Here is a 14,163-nt window from a genome sequence, read left to right as displayed (position 1 = left end):
ATACATTGGTTTTGGGTAAATTCTGGTGATATATGACTTTGATCAACTCCAAGGATAGAATACTATGCCAAGTGATTACTTGATTTCATGGTTTTACTTGTGATAAAGTCTCACAGCCTGGAAAGTAAGTTTTATGGTTAGGGTCCTACTTAAGACAATTTAATATATATATTTTTTTTTAGAGGAAAGGTTTATTGTTGGATGCTGGAAGCCCGAAGGCCGTGGGGAGAGGGAGAGAAGAGAAAGAGGAGACCGTAAGAGAGAGAGCTCAATTTCAGGAGCAGCCCCTAATTTTTATGATTGTGTTTAAGGTTTTAAGATAGTCTTGGTGATTTATTTTAAAGAATGTTTGATGAAAGAATATTAAATATCTCAGAATATTATTAAAATGTATGCTTGATTTATACATTTAAAAAATTAGTTTAAAGTCTACCCATTGCGGAAAGAAATATGTTATTTTTAAAACCTCATTAAACCAGGGACAGGAGAAGACACATAAAGCAATTGAAATATATGTTGAGTTTGGTGCACCTGTAAATAAAAGTTTCAAGCCTATTCTTATGTGCTTTTCATGTGATAATAATAAGAAATTCACATTAAAGTACCCATTTTTATTCATGCATGTCTAGGTAGACCTGAATTAATTGTCCATGGATTTTTTTTACTGGATCTGGAAGGGAAATCTTCTACAAATTAGTCCCCAAAGAATCAAAACCACTATCATAATATCATAATTACAGTTCACTTGAATATACCATCTTCAGAAAACTTTTGTTCAGATAAGAAATATGTGTCCACAGAGTCCACTACTGGCTTCATCCTTATGACCTCATTATGTATTACTCTGTGTGAGTTCAAGAGGTAAAAAATTTATATTTTTCCTTTTCATTATTATTTTAATATGTAAATGTCTTATGTTTAAAGCTGAATAATTTCTTTGAAAATATTCAAATGTGACATAAACAGAGATATTAGAAAAATATTTTCAAGGTATTATCAAATCCATGATTAAGATAATTTCAACTTGATGAACATTGTAAAAAATACATGACTATAAATTAGATTATTTGGAATTGATGAGTAATTTGCCTGGCAAGAGGAGTTTTGAAGTTATTTTGATCACAATAAAGATTTAGAAAGTGGTTTCAAAATATGGCTTGCAATTATTTCATTAAACATAATGAAATATAATATTCAGTGTATGTGATCACAGTATCAGATTTTTCTTATGAAATTAATGATCAAGCACATTTATAGTTCTGAAAATAATAACTTCAAAAAGCAACTTTATAGATAGTACATTTACTTCAAAAACAGATTATATAATAATTAATGCTCTATTTACAAAAGATTGAAAATTATTTTTAAACCTACTTAATGTTAAGAAATTTATTGTATTGTATATTTTGGAAACAAGTTTTCTATACAGAAGAAAATGTGGTTGGAGCAAACTAATACAGTAGAAGGGTCATTGGAAGTAACTGCCCAAACAAGTATCTTTCCACCAGCACTTGGCAAATAAGGAAAATGTGACCGCTTATGGAAACTCTTAGCTCCTGTCTCTAGAAATACCATTTTACTTCTGGAAAAGAAGATTTTCTCTTTCATGTTAATGATCCTAAAATACATAGATTTGGCTGGCAAAACAAAGTTTGAGATAATTCTTTCTATGTTAGCACATACTATGGAGCATATTTAAGGCAGAATCTGAGAATATTTCAATCTCCCAGAATACTCACAATAGCTCTATAAGCCACAAATAGACTTTTACCTTATATTTCTGTAAATTTTTATGAAAAATGAGCAGGACCGACAAAAGGAAATCTCTTGTGGGGTCACATGTTAACAAAGTTACCGTATATTAATTCACATTAACTTTACTGTAATTGCCTTACTCAACTCTTAAAATTTAGTGATGAAGTACAGTCCAGAAAATAAGACACTTTATTCTAAGGCTAAAGATATCAAAGTAGAAAAGAACAAAAATCTACATTTCTTAAAGGTCAGGTTAGGAAGGAGCATGTGGATATGTGATTGGAAGGATCAGTGTGAACAGGCTGGTGTGGGGGAAGTAAACCATACCCTGAATTCATAGGGAGATATGTACAAAACATAAGGGTTTGTGAAAAACATCATCAGGTTTATAAGCCAATTAAGATTAGAATGTCATGATATAAAAATTTAAGATCACATAGTGTTATAACTGGAGGGTCTTCATACATCTGTCCTTAACCATCTTTCCTAATTATTGTGTAAAAATTAGAATGACTTACAAATATGTACAAGATCACCCATATTTCCTGACATTCATGTGATTAGTTGGGGGTTTTGATGTGATAAATTTTGGTAAGGGGTTATTGACTTAAATGATGTGTATCACTTACTGAACAAATGCAAAATGAGCTGACAGGTGCCTCTTCAGTTGCCCATGCAGATACATGGTTCTACATGCTCCAAATGGCACAGATAGAAGAAGGTGAAACTTGCATCAACCTGGTGTTCCCATGTCTGTATAGAGCAGAACCAAACTGTATAGATAATTAGCATGATGAAGAAATAAAGCTTGCTTGTGCAAGTTGAATTATTTTTTTCTAAGATACAAACTTATCCTGCACTTAACAAAATTTAGTATAAGAAACAATGGCAAAGAGAAGAAAATTATAATTTAAATCTTTTCAATTAACACATCATGTAAATAATCAATAAAATTTATGTTTTATAATAGTCATTGTGTTTCTTCACATTAAATAATGCTTCTATTTTAAAAAATGCAAAGTTTATAAAATTAAGTAAATAACCTTGCTATCCATAGATGATATATTATAATGTTTTGAAATAACTTTACCAGAGAGCAATGTCTAACTAAATTATCCTCTAAAATCTGTTACTTTGTGTTTTTATCATTTTTATTAAAGCTCTCTTGAATTTTAATTTTTGATGATAAAAATGGAAAAAACCATGCTCAGACCTTAATATCTGAAAGGAAACAGAAATGTTTTGTTACTTTATAAAGACATGATTTGTCTTCTAGGTATTACTTTTAAAATCTAAGATACATACTGATTAAGAAAGATGCAAATACTGAATATACTATGCAATGGCACTGGAGTCAAATGATTTAAAAATATTTGCTATGGTTTTCTACTATGCCTAGAATAAATGCCTTTTGAAAATAATAGTTGAAGTGAGGCGAAGGCGTTTAATCATTCTGAAAGCCTATTTATTGTGTACATATCACATAGCAATAGAGATGATTTCTATTACAGCAGAAACCAAAACACAATTAAAAACAAATGGCTTCTTCTCTGTGAGAGTTTGAAATTCTTGCTATCCCTTTATTTCTTGAGACTTCATCCCACATAGGGGGTGAATTCTGCAGGGCTAGTGTGCGAGAAAAATTACTGGGATCCCTGCAGCCAGCAATTCAAGCAATCTCCTTTCCTTGAAAAGACAGTGAAAATGAATTCTGCGATAAAACCTATTCCTGTGGATTGGAGGTGACAATTGTAGACTACGCAAATGATTGCTGCTTTCTCTGGGTTTTCAAAGTTGGAGTTATTCTGTATGCCTTCAGTGAGAGTTAACTGGCATGTCTAAATTTTATAATGCAAAGTGGTACCTAGGTAAACGAGATCTTAAAGACTAGATATAATCCTGTGTAAATTGGGCATCATTGCTTGATGTACTCTTGATTTTAGTATGTATAACTAAGATCTTACATATTCAAAATAATGAAGGAATAATTAATAAAGTAAGATATCCTGTGCTTTGTCTGAAATTTACTTATATACTGAAATAAGTTGAACATGCAGGTTTTTTAATTACACAGTAAATTTTATGAATGCAGAATTACTGATGCCATAAACAAGAGTGTCAAATCATTAAGTCAACAACAGGAGTCACTGTGTATTTACTCCTTATGTGGGATCTGTCCTTAATGTGTTGTCCAATGTGAAGTAATGCTATAACTAGTATTGAAACAGTATTTTACACTTTGTGTTTCTGTGTGGGTGCAAACTGATGAAATCTTTACTTAATATATACTAAATCGATCTTCAGTATATAAAGAGAATTGAAAATGCATCTTGATGTGAATGGAATGGGAGAGGGAGCGGGAGATGGGAGGGCTGCGATTGGGAGGGAAGTTATGGGGTGGGAAAGCCATTATAATCCATAAACTGTACTTTGGAAAATTATATTTACTAAATAAAAGTTAAAAAAATTATGAATGCAGTATAGCAATGCATATCCTAATATACTCATAAGCATATGGGTATTTTGAAGGTTAACTGCACTGAAGGTATGATAAAAGCCCATTTAAAAATATCCCATAATGATTTCAAGATAGAATCAAAGCAAAATCAGCACATATATAATTTTCCTATTCTAGTTGCGCCTATGAATGATAAAACTCAAGATTACCATAAGGATTTCCTCATTACTCAAAAATCATTTCTGTTTGTAAAAAATAATTTGTAATTTAAATTAGATAAAGTTTGATGACTCACAAAATTCTGAATGTTGATTTGTTTCATCTTACTTGATCATGAATCAAGATTTAGGTATGTTTTTCTTTTAAAACCTTCTGCCTCCAGTGTTTTCTTTTCATGTACCACACATTCCTTATGTCTTTTAAATTTGGTTGGCATTTTAAAAAATTACTCTATTTTGAAATTACAATTGTGGCATTTCTCTACAACATGCATTATTAGAAAGCACTAGAAAGAAAAAAATTATAGTATTCATAAGAATATATTCTTTCACACTAGAACAAATCATGTATTTTAAATTTGATGTATAGTTTTTGAAAGATATTTGGCTACTTATTTTGACATATTCTTCATTCATTTCCATAATTTATCAATATGTAAATCCATTATGACTAACGGGCCAGGCAAGTAGCATTTGAGAAAACATTGAATAAACCCTGGTCTCAGAACATGCCTCTGCCTGAACACATAGCAGAAACTTTGCCTCATGTTCATCTCTAGTTCAAGGTGAAACTCTACTCTGGGGAAGCAGATTTTCAGAGGCAGATTATTATAGCAGTGGTGCAGTATATTTTGATCAAAATACTCCTCCATTAATTAAATTCTGCTTACTATCCATTCACCTTAATTTACTAAGTAATTTTAAGCTTTACCCCCCCCCCCCCATTATCATCATTATCTTCTCACTCTCTCATATTTGTTTTATCTCGTCTGGTCTCTTGATTTTTTTCTTAATTGCAATTTTGATCAAACCATCCTCTTTCTGTCAAAATTCTCCACGATACTAAGACATCACTCTAAAAAAGTAAATCTTAGTTTCAAAAATGTTAAAACTTAAATGACTCCTATTTTGCTTAAAATCATGCCAACATTCTTGGAATGGCATATATGGATTTTTTGAGAAATTTCTCTCCCCTGTGCCCTTCAGTTTTACTGTACATACAGTTTTTTCCTAAATTATGTATCCAGGACATTTGAACTTAGGAGCTGTGAGCAAAACACTATGTTACTGTTTACCAAACCAATTGCAGTTACACGTGTACAGAACCTACTAGACAATTAAGTTAAAGAAAATCTGATTACTCTGCCATATCACAACCCTCAGAAGGTAGTCCTACCACATTTTTATCTTTTGCCTTGGATCTTTGAAACACATTCCAGCCCCTAGTTTGCTTTCCTGAATCAAAACCTTATAGCTGAGGTAGAGGTGTCCCCCGGTCACAGCAGTTGATGCCTCAGTACAAAATTTTCAAGTGAGAAATGTGTATGTGGTTTGGACATTGAAGATGCTAGGGACAAGTTGTCTGATTGTGATGACTGCAGTCCTAGAGCCTTTGGAGTTGAGAAGGACTTCAGATTGAATATCTCACAGGGAAAGGTAAGACTAAGCACCACCAAATATGTCTAGACACTGAATAGTTGCCATAAACTCTTAAGGAAATGTCATTGAGGTTAGGCCATATAAATCCATATCTTGTGACACAAATTTTCATTGGAGAACAAATCAATATTTTTAGGTAAAATGTCTGTGACTAATAAATTTGGACTGAATTAGACATCCAGATACTTGTTATGATGACTCTTCCAGGAGAATTTGCAAGAATGGCACCATTGGCGATTAATTGATCATCTCCAAAAAACTGAAAGTGTTCATGAGAAGTTCAGACTGCAGTGCTGAGGAGTGAGAATTTGAATTGTGCTTTAAATACAGAAGGAAGAGAACATTTGGAATGACAAATGGAAAAGAATCAGTGAGGTTTTTTTTATAAATGTGTAGTCTCCAACTATTTATTTACATAGGGATTTGCCTATGCAAATAATGTAGTGACTTCCTAAACAAACTAGATTGTAAAACATTTTTTTTTTAAATAAGAGGCAGGTAACTGGACAATAAGACTGAAATGGAGAATAACAAGTTACATAGCCTAGTTTTGTTGGGAAGTATTTACAACAGCACTGCTAGACCACCTCAGGCTTGAAAAATGGCCTGAGGGCTTCACAATTTTAACTGCTAATGCAAGTAATACAGGTAGAATAGGATAAAATATATGCTATAGAGAATTGATAGAATCAGGATAAAAAGAGTATGAGGCAAGACCAACTTGAAGTTCAAGTTCAAGTTCAAGGCAGTGACAGTGAGAAAGGGACACTATGCTGTGTGATGACTTAGCCATTCCTAAATCTGCTGATCTTGGGAAACCAGTACTTCCTTTTTAGTACAGGAAGCACAAAGCTGGCTCAGAATATCTTCATCAACACAATCACTTATTTATTAATTTATTTTAAACACATTATAAGTGTTTGATGTGATAGCAAACTCAAATCTCTGTTAAATGTTCTGTTATTGAATAAAAAATATTCTAAGGTCTGTCAATAAAAATGTGCTGCCTTGCTCAAGAGCTTCTTTTCTTGTTTTTAAGTTTTTATTAGGAATGTAGTGGTTCTTTCCCCCGTACCCACCCTCCCACCCCAAGTCTCATCCCACCTTCCTCTCCCTCTCCCATCTCATTTTCAGTTTGATTTTATATACAGAGGACCAACTCGATGTTAACCATAGATTTCAACAGTTTGCACCCAGGCACACACACAATATATAGAGTACAGTTTGAGAACACGATTTGCAGTCGATTCTCATAGTACAACTCATTAAGGATGGAGGTCTACATGGGGAGTAAGTGCACAGTGACTTCTGTTGTTCCTTTAACAATTAACACTCTTATTTATGATGTCAGTGATCACCCAAGGCTCCTGCCGTGGGTTGCCAAGGCTATGGAAGCCTTTTGTGACCATAGACTCCATCGGTATTTGGCCACGGCCATAAGCAAAGTGGATGGTCTCTCCTCCCTTCAGAGATGATGATCTTTACCAAGAGCTTCTTTTCACATCCCCCTTATCTTCCACATACATCATAGCAGGTGAAGTTTTCAGTAAATTCAGTGAAGGAATCATGGCAAATTAGCATACTCTCTGACACTAGCCAGAAAATTAGGAAGAATCTTTTTTTTTGTGTGTGAAAATGTATATGAGGTACTTCAAAAATTTCATGAAAAAATAGAATTAAAAGATAAGTTTAGTTTGGTGCAAAATTTTTGGGAAATCCGTCCTTAAAAGTATTAAAATATACAAAAATTGAAGGAAACAAAGAAAAATTAACAGAGAAGGTGTGAAATAATAATTAATGCTTTTCAACAATTTCTAGATTTGTGTGTGTGTGTGTGTAATGAGCAGGAGCTTATAGCTTTATCAAATCACACACATTTTTAAATGAACAATTCAAAATAATAGATCATTTTGGGGAGTCTGAAAGCTATAGACATTTATGCTGCTATTAGCCATACATTCCCTCTTGTCTTTTACTAAACACCTCAAAATCTCAGTCCTTGGAGTTTCTGTCTTCTCCTTTGTTATTCACTTTATGGGTGAGCTCATCTTGTCCTATAGTTTTTTTGTTTGTTTGTTTGTTTGTTTTTGTTTTTAAGATTGAGTCATTCCTTGGGTCCCTGCAACTGCTTGGGAAACTGGAAGACGCTCCAGGCTCCTGGCTTTGGATTAGCGCAGCTGCAGCCACTGTGGCCATTTGTGGAGTGAGCAATCGGATAGAAGACCTCTCTCACTCCCTACCTCTTCTCTCTCTGTGTAACTCTGTCAAATAAATAAATAAATTTTTTTTTCAAAAAGATTTATTCATTTTATTTGAAAGGCAGAGTTACAGAGATGCAAAGGTAGAGAGAGACAGAGAGAGAGAGAGAGAGAGAGAGAGAGACAGAGAGAGACAGAGACAGAGACAGACAGAGAGAGAGAGGTCTTCCATCCTATGGTTCACTCCCTAGATGGCCTCAATGGCCGCAACTGTGCTGAGCCAAAGAAGAAGCCAGAAGCTTCTGGCTTCTTCTAGGTCTCCCACACAGGTTCAGGGGCCCAAGCATCTTCCACTGCTTTCCCAGGCCATAGAAGAGAGCTGGATTAGAAGTGGAGCCAAGACTTGAACTGGCGTCCATGTGGGATGCTGACATTGCAGGCAGATGCTTTACCCAATATGCCACAGCATCAAACCCTTTTACTATAGTGTTAGGTCAACTAATATAATTTTCCTCTAAGTAAGGAACACAACTGTGGCAAGCATTGAGGATATTCCCTGTGAATTTATAAATATGCATGTTATGGTGCCAAGTTATCCTCCACATGGTACATTTTTATCTACCAGTTATCTTTTTTTTTTTTTTTTTTTTTTTTGAGTGCAATCACATCTAGCACATTCTCTGGGCACTATTTTTGCTTTCTTTCACACACTGTCATTCTTTTCCTCTTGGAGACTCTATGTGCTGAGGCACTTTCTCATCTATATGAGACTATCAAGAATGGACTTTTGTTCCTTGACATTATCCGTTATCAGGTGTGTGCAAAATCAGCACATGCCCATAAATTTTGCTGAGCCCTCCTGAGAAAGGTTTCCTTTAGCTTCACTCTTTGTCAGATTCAAACATGAGTCTGTGGTTGGGATGTGGAAAAAATCTGTTGTCCTCTCATCTGCTGTAGGCTCTTTCAATGCCTCATTCTGATGACATGGAGTCCTGATGCGTATGTACTTTTTTTCATAGATTTAAAAAAAAATACTTTTTAAAATTTGTTACTAACAGGTAATTTTCCTGTTTATCAGTATTAGTTTTCCTAATTATCAGATAAGTAATAATACAAAAAGAAATTCAAGTCAAGGTCCTTCATGTTGTATAAAAAACACAAAATATTGTATCATCATTTAGGCTTAGCAGGTTAAGTAGCCATCTGTGACACTGGCATCCCATATAGGAGCCGGTTTGAATCCTGTTAGCTCTACTTCCAATCCAGTTCCCTGCTAGTGTGACTAGGAAGGCAACAGAGGAGGGCCCGAGAATTTGGGTTCCCGTAATCATATGGGAGATCCAGATGAAGCCCCTGACACCTGTCTGTAGCCTGGCCCAGCCCTAGGCATTGTGACCATTTAGGGACTGAACCAGTGGATAGATCTCTCTCTTTCTGTCTCTCTCTCTCTCTCTCTCTCTGTCTCTCTATGTAACTTTATCTTTCAGATAAATAAATAAATCTTTAAAAAAGTGTAAACTATGCATATGGTAACTTTGATATTAATGATATACTACAAGTTTAATAATAGTTCTTATCTAGATGTTTTCTTAAAATGATTAAAAATTATCCCATAATATGTGAAGTATTTCTCTACAAAAGAATACTAACTTGTATTCCAATATGCATGTGAATAAATAGGTGTGTGTATATGTATATACACATATACTTGATATATGGGTAATGTGTGTGTGTGCCTTTATAAGTATGTAAAGACAGATAAGAACATGTAATTTGAAAGATTGTCTACCGCAAAAGTTTTAAAAAGTTGCAAAGTATGAGGTATTGTGGTTACCTAAACTATAATGAAAATGAAAATTTTTAACAATTTTGTATCATTCAATGGTTAATTGTTACATTATAGGCATTCTGAGCTTCACAGATATGAATTAATTGTGTTCTCATTTTATGTTGTTTTTATTCTATTTTTCCAAAGCAGAATATGCCTGTGGGAAGAAGTTTGGCAAAAAGACTGCAAGGCAATATAAAAAAATGAGGTGACAATGTTAATGAAATATTTTATGCAGTAGCTGGCAGTTTCAGTTTACATTTCTACTTCATAAAGATAACTCACCCAAACAATAGATAGAGTCATTCCAAACATTTTTACATTTAAATAACAATCAAACTAAATCTGTGGTAGATCATCAAGCTGTCAAGATACTGATGATGCCCAATATTGTTTTAAAGTTAGACACCTGTTTCTAAAAATTCAACAAGGTGGAACACTTAACTAAAGTAAAAATGGTCTGTTTATACATGTTAAAAAGTAAATTCATTTTGGGAGTCAGCGCTGAGGCGGGGCAGGTAAGGCCGCTGCCTGCGGTGCTAGCATCTCATATGGGCACTGGTTTGAGTCCCAGCTGCTCCACTTCCCATCCAGCTCTCTGCTATGGCCTGGGAAAGCAGTAGAAGATGGCCCAAGTCCGTGGGCCCCTGCACCCACGTGGGAGACCCAGAAGAAGCTCCTGGCTCCTGGCTTCGGATAGGCACAGCTCTGGCCATTGAGGCCAATTGGGTAGTAAACCAGCGGATGGAAGACCTCCCTCTCTCTCTCTGGCTCTCCTTCTAACTCTGTGTAACTCTGACTTTCAAATAAATAAATAAATCTTTTAAAAAAGTAAATTCATTTTTAATTGATTCATTTCCTGGTTTCCTCTGCTTCAAGGAATATTTAACTTGCCACTTACACAACTTTTTTCGTAAGAGTCAGATTCACGAATAATTCTGATTCACTTTTTAAATGGTTATATTTATTTAAAAGGAGAGCATATTCTTTGCTAAAAATAAGGAAAGTTTAAGTTATGGTTTGTTTTTTTTTTCATTAGGTTGCTGACTTTTCACTATTACTGAAAATACCTCCTCTGAGGAAGAAATTATAGGCTTTACTGTGTGTATGTATGATATGGTGAAAAGAGTAGAGGGTAACACTAAGCAACAAATTATTGTTTAAAGGCATACATATTGTTGAGTCTCAGCCTGTGTGCCTACATTTCCTGGGTATTTTATCTCCTTTTTTATGGATAGCCTGTTATATTAAATAATTTATCTTTAGACCTGGAATTATCAGACAAATGGAGTACTATTAATTTAAATTCTTATGCCACGAACATTCATCAGGTCCTTTAATCACTTCCCACAGCTTATACAAGGTTTAAAAAATGTGAGTGTGAGGTTCCTAAGATTATATGCCAGAACTGAGCTTGGAATCCAATTTGTCATCTGCATAGACCCTGAGCAAATCTCAAAATAGTGAATCTGTGAGTACTCCACACATGGATGCCCAACCACCAGCTATATCTAAGAAAACCACATTCTGTAGACATGAAAAAGTATAAGGGCCAGTTATGAATATAAATATTTTGTGAGTTGATTATTGTATCATTGGCATGATTTTAAAAAATTATTTAAAAGTCAGTGTTAGAGAGAGAGAGAGAGGCAGAGAGAGAGAGAGAAGCCTCCATCTGCTTGTTCAATTCCCAGATGGCTGCAAGACAGGGGATGAGCCAGGCTGAAGCCAAGAGCTAGGAGTTTTATGCAGGTCTCACATGTGAGTGGCAGGCGCACAAACACTTAGGCCATCTTCCACTGCTTCTCCTAGGCCAGTGGCAGGAAGCTGGACATGAAATGGAATAGCAAGCACAAAAACTATTGTCAATATGGGATGGCAGAATCACAGGCGGTGATGTTACCTACTATGATACCTGTGTATCAACTCTGTTTGAAAATGCATTTGGTAATGAGATATATTCATTTACATGGCATCTTACTTTAAAGGTCTAATATAAAGGTATAATATAAAAAGTGTTTTAAAGTCTGCTGTAAATATAAAAATGATCTTGAAGAAACAGAATTTGCCAAATGTCTATTGTAACTATTCATGAACATATTGACTCTTTTGTATTCCCTTTGTCTTTATTTTTCCTAATCTTTTAAATGATTTTTTAAAAGAATGAGAAAACATACATGCGTCCTCTCACCATATACTGTCAAAATCCCTGGAAAATATTTCCATAGGCATCAACATAAAAAGCTCCAGAAAAGTCCTGTGTGTTAAGTGTGTTAAGTGTTTCACTCCACCTGCTTTCTTATTCTCTTGAGTCCCTTTACCTGCTTCTCATTAGACTGCCCTGATTTCTTTTGGACCCTAAGTATATGGTTCACTGCTTATATCCATGGCTGGACTGACTCACATATTTCAATATAATTAACAACAATGAAAAGCAGTACTGGGCTAAAAAAAAAAAATCCCCACTAGTAATACGTAACATTGGCACATATATATTTAATGAAGATTCTTTCTCTATAATCTAAGCCACCCATAAACTTGTTTAGTGATGCATTTGAGAAGTATAATAGCCTAAGGTAAAGTCATTATTCTTTACTTATTTTTGATGTGTACATATTTCTAATTCAAAGCAAGGTCACCTTGGTCAAAATATTTTTTCATAATTTGATACTAAATGTTAGAGTTTAAATGATAGATTATTCATTGTTTTTTCACTCCAGAGCACAGTAGACCAAGTATTTAAGGAACTGATATTTTAAATGTCACTGCATTATTATTTAAAGATAAGGATATTGTACTATATTAAGTAATATATCACACTCACTTAAATATTAACCTATATGAATTATTTACATCTCCTAGTGAAAGCTTTTACATAGCTAAAATTCAAAAATATAAATATTAGAGATAAAATGCTGATGAATTAGAAATAAAGACTATTATTAGATGAACAAGCTCTGTCTAAGATTTTCTGGTCACCTGTAAACTTTCTAAAACTAGATACTTCCTTAGGAAACTATTCAAAGTAAAAAACTTTTTTCTGAAGGCAAAAAAAAAAAAAAAGCAGAAAAGTAAAATTATAAGGAATTTTTTCACTACTTACCTAAAATCTTCAGCTCCTCACACTGTGATTTTGCGGTTAGAATTTGATGTGATATATGATTTTTCACAAGGTCACATGCCTGTGTGAGCTTCTAGGTCTATCAAGTAATCACTCTGTTATGGGTTGGATAAGGTTTGTTTCTCCAATAGCCATGCAAATTGTTTAAACACTAATTCTTTAATGTTACTGATTGATTGATTAAGTAGAGAAACTTGGTTTAACCATGGCATTCATGAAGTAGAGCCTGTGGGAAGTCTTTGGATTATTGGAGGCATGTCTTTAGCAGATCGTTCTTTTTTTTTTTTTTTTTTTTCAACTTTTATTTAATAAACAGAAATTTCCAAAGTACAACTTTTGGATTACAGTGGCTTTTCCCCCCATAACCTCCCTCCCATCCACAACCATCCCATCTCCCATTCCCTCTCTCATCCCATTCTTCATCATGATTCATTTTCAATTATATTTATAGAGACTTTCATCCTTTGAGTTCAAGTTGGATTTAGGTTCTCTTTCCTTCCTGGCTGAAGATGTGGTCACTGGTGCACTGCCATAAAAAACAGCCTTCCTTAGGCTGTGGGGTCACCTGATCTGGCAAGCTCACACTGTAAGATGAAGTGAACCTTTTCTTTCTTAAAGAAACTCTTCTCAAGTGTGTCCATTAAAGTGGCAGAAAGTGGACTAACACAACTCCCAATCACCTAACACTACACCACTCCCTCAACAGAAGTTGTCTTGTATGCACAAATGACCTTTATAAAAGTTAAGTAAATTCAGAGAGATTCGGTCTCCATAATACAGGAGGGCTCTAAATCATGGAGTTTTATTTGCATTTCATCAATTGCTTATTTGTGCTTTCTCAATTTAAAGGAATAATAATGAATATTTAAAAGGAGACTATGAGCACAGACTCTGCAGTTTATGTCTTTGAAGGTTAATTCTTGGAATAGGAGACTGGTTGGTCCTAAACCATTTAGTATTTCCATATCAAAATTTTGTCATTTGTAAAATAAAAATATTTAAAATATTACCTATTTTGTATGTGCTTGTGAGGAATGAAAAGTTTCTCAACAAACATCTGGGTTACAACCCAATAAACCCATCACAAATTGAAAAAATTGTACAGTGAAAATTTAATGGGCCAAACACCATAGTTTAGCAACACA

The sequence above is a fragment of the Lepus europaeus genome, chromosome 2 (assembly GCF_033115175.1).
Source record: "Lepus europaeus isolate LE1 chromosome 2, mLepTim1.pri, whole genome shotgun sequence".
Taxonomy (NCBI): domain Eukaryota; kingdom Metazoa; phylum Chordata; class Mammalia; order Lagomorpha; family Leporidae; genus Lepus; species Lepus europaeus.
The sequence above is the reverse complement of the archived record's forward strand: the minus strand, read 5'-3'. Positions refer to the sequence as shown.